This window comes from Cuculus canorus, chromosome 10, assembly GCF_017976375.1.
Source record: "Cuculus canorus isolate bCucCan1 chromosome 10, bCucCan1.pri, whole genome shotgun sequence".
NCBI lineage: Eukaryota > Metazoa > Chordata > Aves > Cuculiformes > Cuculidae > Cuculus > Cuculus canorus.
In genome coordinates this window covers 8,699,205-8,710,585 of record NC_071410.1, presented here as the reverse complement: position 1 = coordinate 8,710,585, position 11,381 = coordinate 8,699,205, and positions in this window count along the sequence as shown.

Below are 11,381 nucleotides of genomic sequence, written 5' to 3'. Positions count from 1 at the left end.
GAGTGGGAGGCACAGGAGAGAGACAAACTTTCTTTCAGGTCTGGAAACTCTGCCTCACGTTTGAAGCATGTATGAGCCTGAAAGCTTGTTGACGACTATGGGGTTGTTTTTTTTTGCTCTCTTTTCTCCAACTATGTTGCTTAGGTTAATGAAATCTTTTCTCTTTGCTTGTAAACCTTGTGTTGTTTATCACTAAAGTAATCCTTCTACAGCCATACTCTGATTATTGCCAAGTAGTTTTCTGAAGGCAATAACTCAGTGGGAAAGACGATTGCTGCTGTCACCACAGTGCTGTAAAACAGCCGATGTATTCTAGTAATACTCTCTGCTCCTTGTTTTGCTTTTGCCAAAGCACTGCAATTATTGTGATGACTCTTGAACAAAGCATCTACAAAGAGATGCTTTCCAGTTAACCAGTACTTCCAGTAATCATACTCTTAGCTTATTACACTGATGTTTTCCTCTATTTAATTTGCCTCAAACTGCTAAAATGGACTTGGCTAAGAGCATGATGAGGTTGAAAGCTTAGTGAGAAAGAGGTTTTCTTAAGCTCAGGCACTGTCACTTTTTGGAACCTGGACAAAATGTACTAAGCTAGATCAAAAGGTCGGAGCATCTTGAACCAGGAGGTAAGCTAATGCTTTGCTTCCAGAGTAGAGCTGGCCTTACGTCTTCTCTGCTCAACAAGCAAACAAACAAAACCCAAACAAAACAGAACACAAAGAAACCCCCCAAAAAACAAACCAAGTAGGAGTATGTGCTTCATAATAGGAACAAACTAATTCTGTAAAGTCTGAAGTACTGTAATTCTGTAAAGTCTGAAGTAAATCAGGCATTTTGAAGCCATTTAGCTATGCCATTGCCACTGTTCCTTAACCTTTTTTTATGTAGCAAGTTGAAACAATCCGCTGATTTTTTGACAATGGCAGTGGGAACACCAAAATTAGGTTGTGTCTATCTGGTATGACTGTTGGAGCCTTTCTCCCTCATGCACTTCAAAGCTTCTTAGCCTCACTAGTTTCCTTCCTTCACACAAAATGTCAGTGTAGAAACTTCAGAAATGCCAGCGAGGTACTCTTAAAAAGCATGAAACTGCTCTGTTCTTCAAATGTCAAAGTCAGTTACAGGGAAAGTTATTTAGGGTATGGCTAGTTAGTTTTAACTTCACATCTAATCATGTTCTACGAGAATATTCAGCTGTGGATAACCCTGACAAGATCGGCAGGTAATGAGGCAGAGCCATCAGCTGACATTTTTCCACAGCTGATTTTCATAGAGCTTTTATTGCCTACAAGACTTTGTCTCTGGTTTTCCTAGGAGTAATAAAAGGTAGAAAAGCAATGACATACCAGTCGAAGGAAGAGCATCTGCCTTTCTGTCTGTGGGACTTTATGGGCTGTGTTTGAGCTTGCCTTGGGACACAATTCCTGCAGCCTTGGGAACAGTGGGCTGTTTTTATTAGGTGTGTGGCTTTTTTGTTGTTGTTTCTGGGATGTATGTAAAATGTATTGATCACCTATTTGTTAAAGCTTTGGTAGGGCTGGATGAGTTGTTAAAGTGCTACTTGCCCTGTGTTCTGCTGAGCAGTGCTAGGAGAAAGAGCTCTTGGTGGAGATTTGTCCACCTTGTGAAAAAAAACTCTAGTGAAAAAGTCTCCCAAATGTTCTGTCCCACTGTTATTTTCTCCTTAATGAGAAAACTCCCCCAGTAAATGAGAAAAAATGATTTTTCTGCAAATTAAGTTGCTTTTTCCTTTCTCCCCTCACCAAGGATGATGGTTGTTGAGCATCTGGTTTGTGCTCTGATCACGGTGCCTTGAGTTCTGTCTCTGCTCTTTTCTCCTTTAAAAAAAAAAAAATAAAGCCTTAATCTTTGAACTTCATCTCCTAAGTTGTGTTTTCTAAACCATTCATCATTCTTGTTGGTCTTCTCTAGAGCTGAGTGTGTTGCTATCTAAGCTGGAATGCATCAGCCCCAAAACAGCAGAACATTTACCTTATTTGTCTCTCAGTCCTCTTTCCCCGAGTTCATCCAGAACAAGTAGCTTCTCTTGCTGTGGCAACAGACTGTTGTGTAGCTGCTCCCTGGTTTGTGGCTTCCTGCGATTTCTGAGCCTTTCAGCAATGCTGCTGCCCTGTCAGTCACTCCTTGCTGCAAAACTGATTTTTCCTGCCTAAGAGGAACGCTTTTAACAGTTTTATTGAATTGTGTTTTTGTTGCTTGTGTTGCAGTGTTATTTGGGAAATGGCTGTAATTTTTCTTTTTTTACTCTAATTGTGTCCCTGGGCATCTTTCTAACCATCCTTCCTTTGATATAATCTATGGAGTGCCTTATTTCACTTGACCAAATTGTTTAAAATCCTAAATAAATCTGTTAACCTGACAGATTCCTGCAAAACAGCAGTGTTTACTGTCCCACTGGGTCATCGAGTGCTCTTTGAGGGGGTAGGTTTTTTCAGCTATCTGCATATCCATCTGAGTGATTAACTGTTGTATTTCCTCAAACTAATTGGAAGGACGGTTCCCCATACATTAGCGTATCAAAAAGGAAAGCTGGATTGTTTTGGCACAAACTGTTCTTGATGGCCAGTAAACAATGCAAAGAAAGGATAAAAAAAAATTGTTTACTTTGTTCCAGGATTACTCTAGGGATAAAAGTTGGGCAAATGGACCAATAATTTCTTGGATGCTTCCTTTCTGAAGACAAACAAGATGTTTGTCCTTCAAAGACTTCTGTTTGCTTCAGGCGTCAAGGAAAACTGCCCATGTTTCAGGTTGCATTAGGATTTAGATTGTTATGTGCTGCAGTCCACGCCGATCTGAAGATGTCCACTTCATCTGAATGTTCACCAGACTGTGTGGATGTGTGTTTATTTGCTTGTTAAAGTTAAATTGCTCTGGTCACAGATAATCCTTTAGCAATTTGGAATAAGAAAAAAATGACTGCACCAAGCTTCACTGCAGCTCATACTGATCTTCTCCACTGGGTCATGAGCCTGCGCTTCATCTTCCTTTCGCATGTAGGGTATCCAAAGGCTCTTTTCTTGTCTATTTTGTCCCCTGTTAATCACGACTCGTTTTAGCCTGTTGCTTTCATGCCCTCAGTCATGCTGTGGTTCAAGGACCCCGTCCCTGGTGGAGTGAGAGCTGGAGGGCAGAGGAAGGGCATGCTCAAAGCAAATAAGAGACATCAGTGCTCACCAAGATAGTGACCACAAATTACAGCACATACTAAACAGGCTTTATTGTCTCTGCCTGCCAAGCCCGGCTTTTCCTTCTGCTCTTCTGTCCTCATTACTCTACCAAATACGGCACAAGTGCCTGGTGGGAACACTGGGAGGCAGAGCCCTGACAGCTTGTGCACCAACCTGTTCTGAAGTGTAGCTTTCCCCTGCTAAGAGTGCTCTCAAAGGTGGTTTGGTGTCACTCCTAAATAGTTTGCAGGCTTGTTTTCTTTATAAGATGTATTTTTGCACGCTAATCAATGGTAAATTAAAAATGTTTTTAAAAGATATTTAGAAGTGCATATAATGCAATTTTTTCAATTATTTTTTCTTATTATTATTTTTGCTCTGTTGCTGTGCTCAGATGGGAAGTGTACTTAAAAAAACAAAAATGGGAAGTGTACTTAAAAAACAGCAGCCAGAGAGTTCAGGGCTCTGTTGTGCTCAAATAAGATGCACTGTAATAGATTTTCAACTTGCTAGGCAATTTTGTGGTACTGGTCTTTAAATGGTCTTATTTACCTTTTATTTTATCTGTAAGTGGGGTGGCTGTACGGCAACCTCTTCTTAATGCACATGGGTTTTGTAGTGTTCATTTTATTTATACAAAGACTTCCAGAGCTGCGAATTTACTGTAATGATAGGTGGTCCATGTGGATTTGTGGATGTTTGTAGCACTGGGATTAGAGTGGATACCTCTCCCTGGGTGACAGAGGTGTAGTTTACGCAACCCAGAGCTGATTCAGCTCTTGTACAGCTTTGTTTTTTCTTGAGGAAACGTTAACACCCTGTCTGTGATTGGGAAATGTAATTTTAAATTTTTTTTTCTTTTTTAAGCAACAAGGAAGCAGCCAAGAGATTTTTTTCCCCTCCCACTGGTACAAGTAGGCAGCCCAGAAAGGGATGAGTGCTGGCTGGTTCAGAGTAGAAGTAGCTATAATATTCCCAGCCTCATCAACTGAGAAGCAGCTGAGGATTCTGCTCCCACCCCGCTCTGCTCAGCCTGGGCTGGCCGGGGCATGGAACTGGAAGCAACTCGGCTCCGCTTGCTGCAGCCCTGCAATACCTCCCTGGCTGCTCTCCCCAATGGAATCGCTGCTCCTAGGCTTTCAGCTTTTCCTCCTGTCTATACTGACCCAGCTCTTTAACACCACTGTGCAAGGGACAAATTTTCCTCCTGAAATGGGATTAAAGTGTTTTTCTTGCATGACCTGGAATATGACCATGATTCCTCTTCATATTTAAATAACAGACATGACAGAGTGAAGGTGTTTTCTGAATGATTTTATAAATATGCTTCTATTTACATTGTCCTTCTGCTACATTTATCTCCTGACTTGTCAGTTGTATTTCCACTTTTATTACTTGTTAGGTCAGATAAACCAAGTGAGCTTGCAGAGGAAGCACGTTCTTCAGCATGCATAGCTTATGATACAAGGGTGGACTTGTCGGCAGATGCTCTCATCGAAGGCACTGCTGCTCTTGTGATTTGTGTGCGGCCTCTACAGGAATTGCTACACACTTAATGCTTTTAATGTATTGCTTAACTGTTATGAGATGCCTCCGAATGAGTGACAGGGAGGCAATTAAGGAAACTCGCTGTCACGTGTAAGCTAAAACAATGCATTTTATTTTGTGGTCCTCTTTTGAATCTTGTGTAGCAGGAGTAAAAGCTTCTACTTTGCCAGGGAAAAAAAAATTAAAAAAAAAAAAAAACAACTCTTTTTTTAAAACTAAACCCAGATAATATTTAAAGCTTTATCATGTATCTCCAAGAAGCACAAAATCCAAACTGACCTATCAGGATTGATACAACACAGATACAGATACAGATACAGATGGTCACATCATATTGGTATTTTTTTTCCTGCCCTCTTTGCCTTTTAGGTGCAATCATGTCAGATTCCTGGCTCTGCCTTAATGATAACAAAGTTTAAAGCTTTGTTTTCTAGGGGAAGCTGTAGCTATTTATCTCCAGGACGTAGAGCTGTTGGAAACTGTCAAACACTGCAAGATTCACGGCAGGCCCTGGTGTTTCTTGCACCTCCTTTAGAGGTGCTTGGAGGCAATGCTGTTGTCAGCTGCAACTTGGACGTGTCTGTAGTTATTAATGCTGGAGGATAACTGGGTACTCAGGAGAGCTTGGGCTCCTGTTACATTTTATTTTCATAGCTCAGAGAGTGGACAGGGAGAATGGTGTCATACTTTCCATGCCAGAGAAAAAGGCTGCTTAAGCACTGAAACTAATGAAGCCTCGATTCATGCGGGTTTGTGCTGTGCATTGTCTCGCAGCCTCTTGGCAAGGCAGGAGAAGTGCTTTGCCTGGGATAGTTCATAGGGCTTAGCCTTCTCCCATCTTCACAAGCTGAAAGTAGGTCTATAGAGGATCCCTTTCAACCCATTAACAAAGTCAGCTGGAAGTGGCCCAAAGGTCCGAAAGTTATTCTGGACAGGAGGGGAAGCACTCAGTGTCCCACCTGCATCTCCAAAAAGTCACTTTCACACAAGGAGTGGCAACGTCAAATTTAGGTGTGAACTGGTGTGTGGTTGCAAGGTGACTGATGACCAGAGAATGGCCGGACAAGCCTTGGGGTGCCACCGTCACCAGCAGCATCACACACAGAGAGTTTGTCATGCACGTGTTTGGGATGCTTCTGTGGCTGGTTTGGGTTTTGCTGCTGCTGTTGCGGGGTGGAGAGGGTTGATTTGGGGTGGTTTTTTGGTGTTTTGGTGAGGGGATTTTTGGTTTGGTGGTTTTGGGGTTGTTTTTCAGGTTGAGTGGGTGAGGTGTTTTTTGTTACAGCGATGTTTCAGAGTGTCTGGGTACCACCCTGGTGCGGAGGAGCTGCCGGTCCTGCGAGCTGCCTGCAGCAGACACTGGGGGGCAGGGCTGTCCCGCGGACCCGTCCTGCCCGGGACACCCCAGCATCTTCCTGACCCTCCGAAACGGGCTGCGGAGAAGGGCAACGAAGCTGGTGAAGGACCTGGAGAAAAACCCTTATGAGAGTCGGCTGAGGGAAATGAGGTTGTTTAGCCTGGAGAAGTGAGGCTGAGGGGAGATCTCATCGCTCTCTGTAACTGCCCAAAAGGAGGTTGTAGTGCAGTGGGTGCTGATCTCTTCTCCCAAGTAACAAGCGATGGGATGAGACAAAACAGTCTTGTGTTGCACCAGGGGAGATTCAGGTTAGATATCAGGAAAAATTTCTTCACCAAAACGGTTCTCGGGCACTGGAACAGCTGCCCAGGGAAGTGGTGGACTCGCCATCCCTGGAGGTATTTAAAAGACTGGTAGATGAGGTGTTCAGGGCGACGGTTTAGTAGTGGACAGGTACAGTTGGATTCAATCCCAAAGGTCTTTTCCAACCAAACAATTCTATGCATGCCCAGGCAGCCCACCCCTGCACATTCCCTGGCACCCCCAGTGCACCCCTAACCCCAGGCACCAGCAGCTCTGTGTCTGTTGGCACCACCAGGCTGGATGTGCAGGTGTGCTTAGGATGGGCAAGAGTGCCTGGGGGGATGCAGGTGTGCTCCGAGGTGTATGTGCATACTCTGGGGCATGGCCAGCACTGGCGCCAATGCTGGGAGCTTGCCTTGGCAGACTGCCTTTTTGAAGTCTTGAGTAGAGGGAGTTTGAATGAACTGTAGGATGTCTGGCTGTGAGGATTAACACCTCCAAGAACAAGCTGTTAGGGTGGTGAGGCACAGAACAGGTTACCCAGAGAAGTAGTGGATGCCCTATGCCTGGAGATGTTCAAGACTAGGCTGGGTGAGGCTTTGAGTGACCTGATCAAGTGGAAAGTGTCCCTGCTTATGGCAGTGGGATTGGAACTAGATGATCTCTTCCTACGTAAACCATTCTGTGATTCTATGAACTTCTCGAGGACCTTCTGTCTGGACATGTCCTTGGTCTGCAGCCTCCTGCCAACCTCCTGCTCTTGTGCAGGGGTCCTCCAGTGATTCTCACTTATCCAGTCAGCCCATCTAGGCACTTAGGCATCACCATAGGAGACCAGAAGGGCTTCGGTTAAGGTGCATCTGCCAGGAGCTGCCTACTGATCTATCTCCTGAGATTTAATATTTTTTAAGCAAACACAGTGGGTGAGTTTCCCATGACTCCCTTACCCAAGAGTTAACTGCTGCCAGGAGCAGGTCTCACGTTCCCTTTTACAGACAGAGCTCTTGCAGCCACCTTCAAACCTTACTCACAGACAATAGTCAGTCTCTGGTACTTCAACAAAATCTGTTTTTCTTGTTATAACTGAATCTTTGCTTTCTAATAAGCAGGACCAAGCAGCCTGTGACCTCTGGCACCCATTCTCAGAGGTGTGAAAATGTGCTACATCCTGCTGTAGGACTGACAGAACCAGAAGATGAGCACTGTGGTGGTGCAGCACATGATAGCAATAAAGCCTCCTTTGCCAATACACACCTCTCTGCTGTCAGCAGGTTACCTCTGAACCCTGGGCTCCCCTTCGGAGAGCAGGCATCCAGCACTAGTATCCAAGAAGCATACATCAACACGGCACAAACGTGATGTTTGCTGCTGCCAGATCAAGAGAAATTGGTGCAATGGGACAAATAAATAGGAAAGGACGTGGACTGCTCCACCAGGGCAGCCAGAGTTAGTAAATGCGAAGTATGCTTGGGGTTTCCCTCAGGGACAGGGGGCAAAGCAGGGTGCTCAGGCCCTATTTGAAAGCCTGAGATGAGAGAGAAGGGTGACATTTTATTAATAACCCACTAATGACTATCTCTTTGGTGTTTCCTGAAAGCTTTCTGTGTCGGCTTTGCCTTGTCTGTTGTAGAGTGCTCTGATGTCAGCAGCCAAGAAATGCAGTTGAACCGGCCTGACTTGCAAATGAATGAAAGTCAGTTAATCTGCTGTCTTATCTCTCCTCCACCCCCAAACTGCCATCCACTTCAGGCATCAGAGGGGAAGCTAATTGGCTGCTGAGCTTCCTTTTCTTGCAGACACCTCGAGTGACTTCGTTGTTTTCTCTCATTTTTGTTTCCTAAACAAATTGCCTTCAAAGGCAGTGCTGGTGTTAGTGTTATGTGATAAATATCTACCAAATAACTGGGGGAAAGGCCTTGCTCCACCAGGTGCTCGCTGCCTCTCTAGGAGATGTGGTTGCAGTTTTGCTGGTTGTAGTTTTGCTGCCTCTTCCAGATAACCAAGGCAAGAGTTAAGACTGGGGAAGGACATTAGTTGCTGCTCTGCTTCCCTCATTTCTCTTATTCCCCCAAAGCAGAGGAAAATGGGGACTTCTGCATGGAAAGGGGTGGTGTAGAATGGCTTTCCAGGGGATGCGACCTGCATGGCACTGTTCTTCAGAGTGACTTTTGTAATGAGAATGGCAGATACCCATGAGAATGGTCCCCTGTTTGGGGGCTGGCCTGGAGAGGGGGAAGCTCCTGTCTCTGCCTTACCTGACCCAATAAGGTATGACTCTGACCCTTCCCTTGTCCTCTTCCATCCTGCAGAGTACTGGACCAGACTTGCTGGAGACACATTAGAAACTTGGAGGGAGGTGGGAGCTGCTGAGTATCACCTGTGGCAAACTTCTCCATCCCTGCCGTCTAGCTGGAGTGAGGACAGAAGAGCAGTTTGCAGAGAACTTATCACAAGGGATGCCTCTCCTTAATGCCTGAGGAGTTGCTGGGAGCCCTGCAGGGAAGGAAGTCTTCCCCACTGACATGGGTGGGAGGGATGCACCAGCCAAGGGCCAGCTGGGCATCACTGCTGTCCCCAGCAGAGAGAGGTGCACCCAGGTCTGCACCAGCCACCACTGGAGGCAGCTCTCAAAACCCAGGCCAGGGCAAAGAGTCACCCATGTTGGACCCCAAGGAACCACACAGAGCGCACTTTCTGTGCTGTGGCCTGCTCTTCAGGTCCCTCCCTGGGAACAAAGCACAGGCTGGGGAAATAACTGGGACAAAACTGAAAGGCTGAGGAATCTGTGCTGTAGGATACATCAGGGTGTTTATTGCAGTGATGGAAAGCAGGGGCTGCAGGCAATGCATACTAATATTTGCATAGTTGTGTGTTAGCTTTGGTGTTTCATTTTGACAGAGCATCAGCAGTGATATCCACCTGGCACAAATGGCTCCAAATGCTACAAGAATCCAGCATGGGCACATCGCAAATGGAAGAAAGTGAGGTGCTAGAGCTGATAGCAGAAGTATGGTAATCGAAGTGGGATCCACCTATACAGGCACCTCTGGAGTACAGCAAAGCACCTACAGAAACCACCTACAGAAAACCCCATGCAGAGTATTGGGGAAATCCAGGGGAAGTGCTACAGCCACAGGTGAGATTCAGTGCAGTCGCTGCTGCACCACTGTATAGTCAGGGCTGTGCAGAGCTATGATGGGAACAGGGAGGTATCGGGTGGGGAGCAGGATATGCTGGCAGGCCCTTACCTGCCCACGAAAACATGCCACACCAGATAGGGAAGCACCAGGAGAGGCTTCCACCTACCCCAGCTATAAATAACTAGGAGCTGAACACAGCCATATAGCAAGGCTGCCGTAGTGCTGTGTCTGTCTAGCCTGAACATGAGTTCCTGGTGACACTGCCTGCACCAGGAACAGGAGGGTTGGGAAGGGTACGGGCACGGGGGGCCACTGGGACCTAGTGTGAGGAATTGCAGTGTTCTGGTGAGGGCAAACCTATGACTCCTGCAGGACTGTATCATGGTGTGCATCTCTGCCAGGGGTGCTGCTGGGCATGTCCCCGCTCCCTCTACAGCCCTACACCAGAGCACAGGCAGTTTCCACCCCCTTTGCGTACCACATCAGGGAGAAGTGAAAGAAAGCCCTACAGATCAAAACATACCCACAGCGGTTGTCCATCCCTGTGGTAGTATGACCTTGCCAACAGCAGGAAGTTCAAAACCTGCTCTTTAGGTTGGGACAAGCCAGCCAGGAATGCATCTATCAGAGAAGCTGTAAACCACCAGACTGCAGCATGGGACAACATGCCAGAGAAGACATGAAGGATGATAAACTGGACAGGTGGGTCACTCCCAATCCATGGGGCATCAGACCAAATATCTGATGGCTAGGCCTGTTTCCCTGGGCTTGATGCTGCTTCCAAGCAGCTCATGGCTGCAAAAAGGTTTTGGGAAGCAGATGAAGCATAAACCTCCATGAACTGTTACTATGTTGGGTCAGTCTGGGTAAGTTACTTGTAACTGTAAGTTACTTTACTGCTTCTGAAAATCACTTCATTTATTTGTTTGTTTGTTTTTGCTAGACATATCTATGTGGCCTTGGCCAACCTGTTCATCCTTTTGGTTTATGTAAACCCTTCCAGGAGGCTGACTTGTTCCCCTTCTCTGTGAGTTGATGTTTAGCTAAGTCAAGCATTATTTTGCTATAATCTTTCTGCATTGGCACTATTGCCCTTGAGCCTTCCCTCTTCTCCTCTTTTCAGTCTGTCAGCATCTTCCTTGACTTGCCCTGCCATGAGCACAGGCTTTTCAAGGTGACGCTGTGCTTCGCGTCTGTCCTGTTTGGCTTGCACAAACTCCCAGATCATCTGTGGTCTTCTGCCCACATTGTGGTATGGGCAGAAAGTCAGAAGTTCTGCTAGAGTAAGCTCCTATGCAATCTTATCCATCTTCCATGTGATCCATGCCATTGAAACAGTAGAATGGTATAGTCTTGTGATCCTTTGAGTTCAAAGAGGAGAAGATAGGTGCAGGACAGGGGGAACAGAAATAGAAGAGATGGTGCTGTACTAGAGCAATAAGATCAGCACAGGGCAAAATTACAGCATGTCAAATTTTCTTTCCTTAAATTGCAAATAAGAACAGTTCTTTTTGCAAGAACACACAGCTCTGCTGGGTTCGTTTCCTCCTCGGGGTTACAAAATCTGCTCTCACGCCGTGGCCCAACAGTCTGAGCTGCAAAGGTAAAACCTTGCTCTGGTGGGATGAGTTTTCAGGGAGTTTGCTATAATGTTACACAGGAAGAATGAGCCCATCTTTTCACAGCTTTGTTGTGCATTTTGTCCTGCATGCCATAAATACAATTTTGGTCCATAAAATCAGTGTATGAAATAAGGTTAGTCACAGGACTTCCTGGCAAAGCAGCTCATAAACAAGCTTTCCTCACTTCCCTCTTATGAAAGTTCATCTCTCCTCTGTG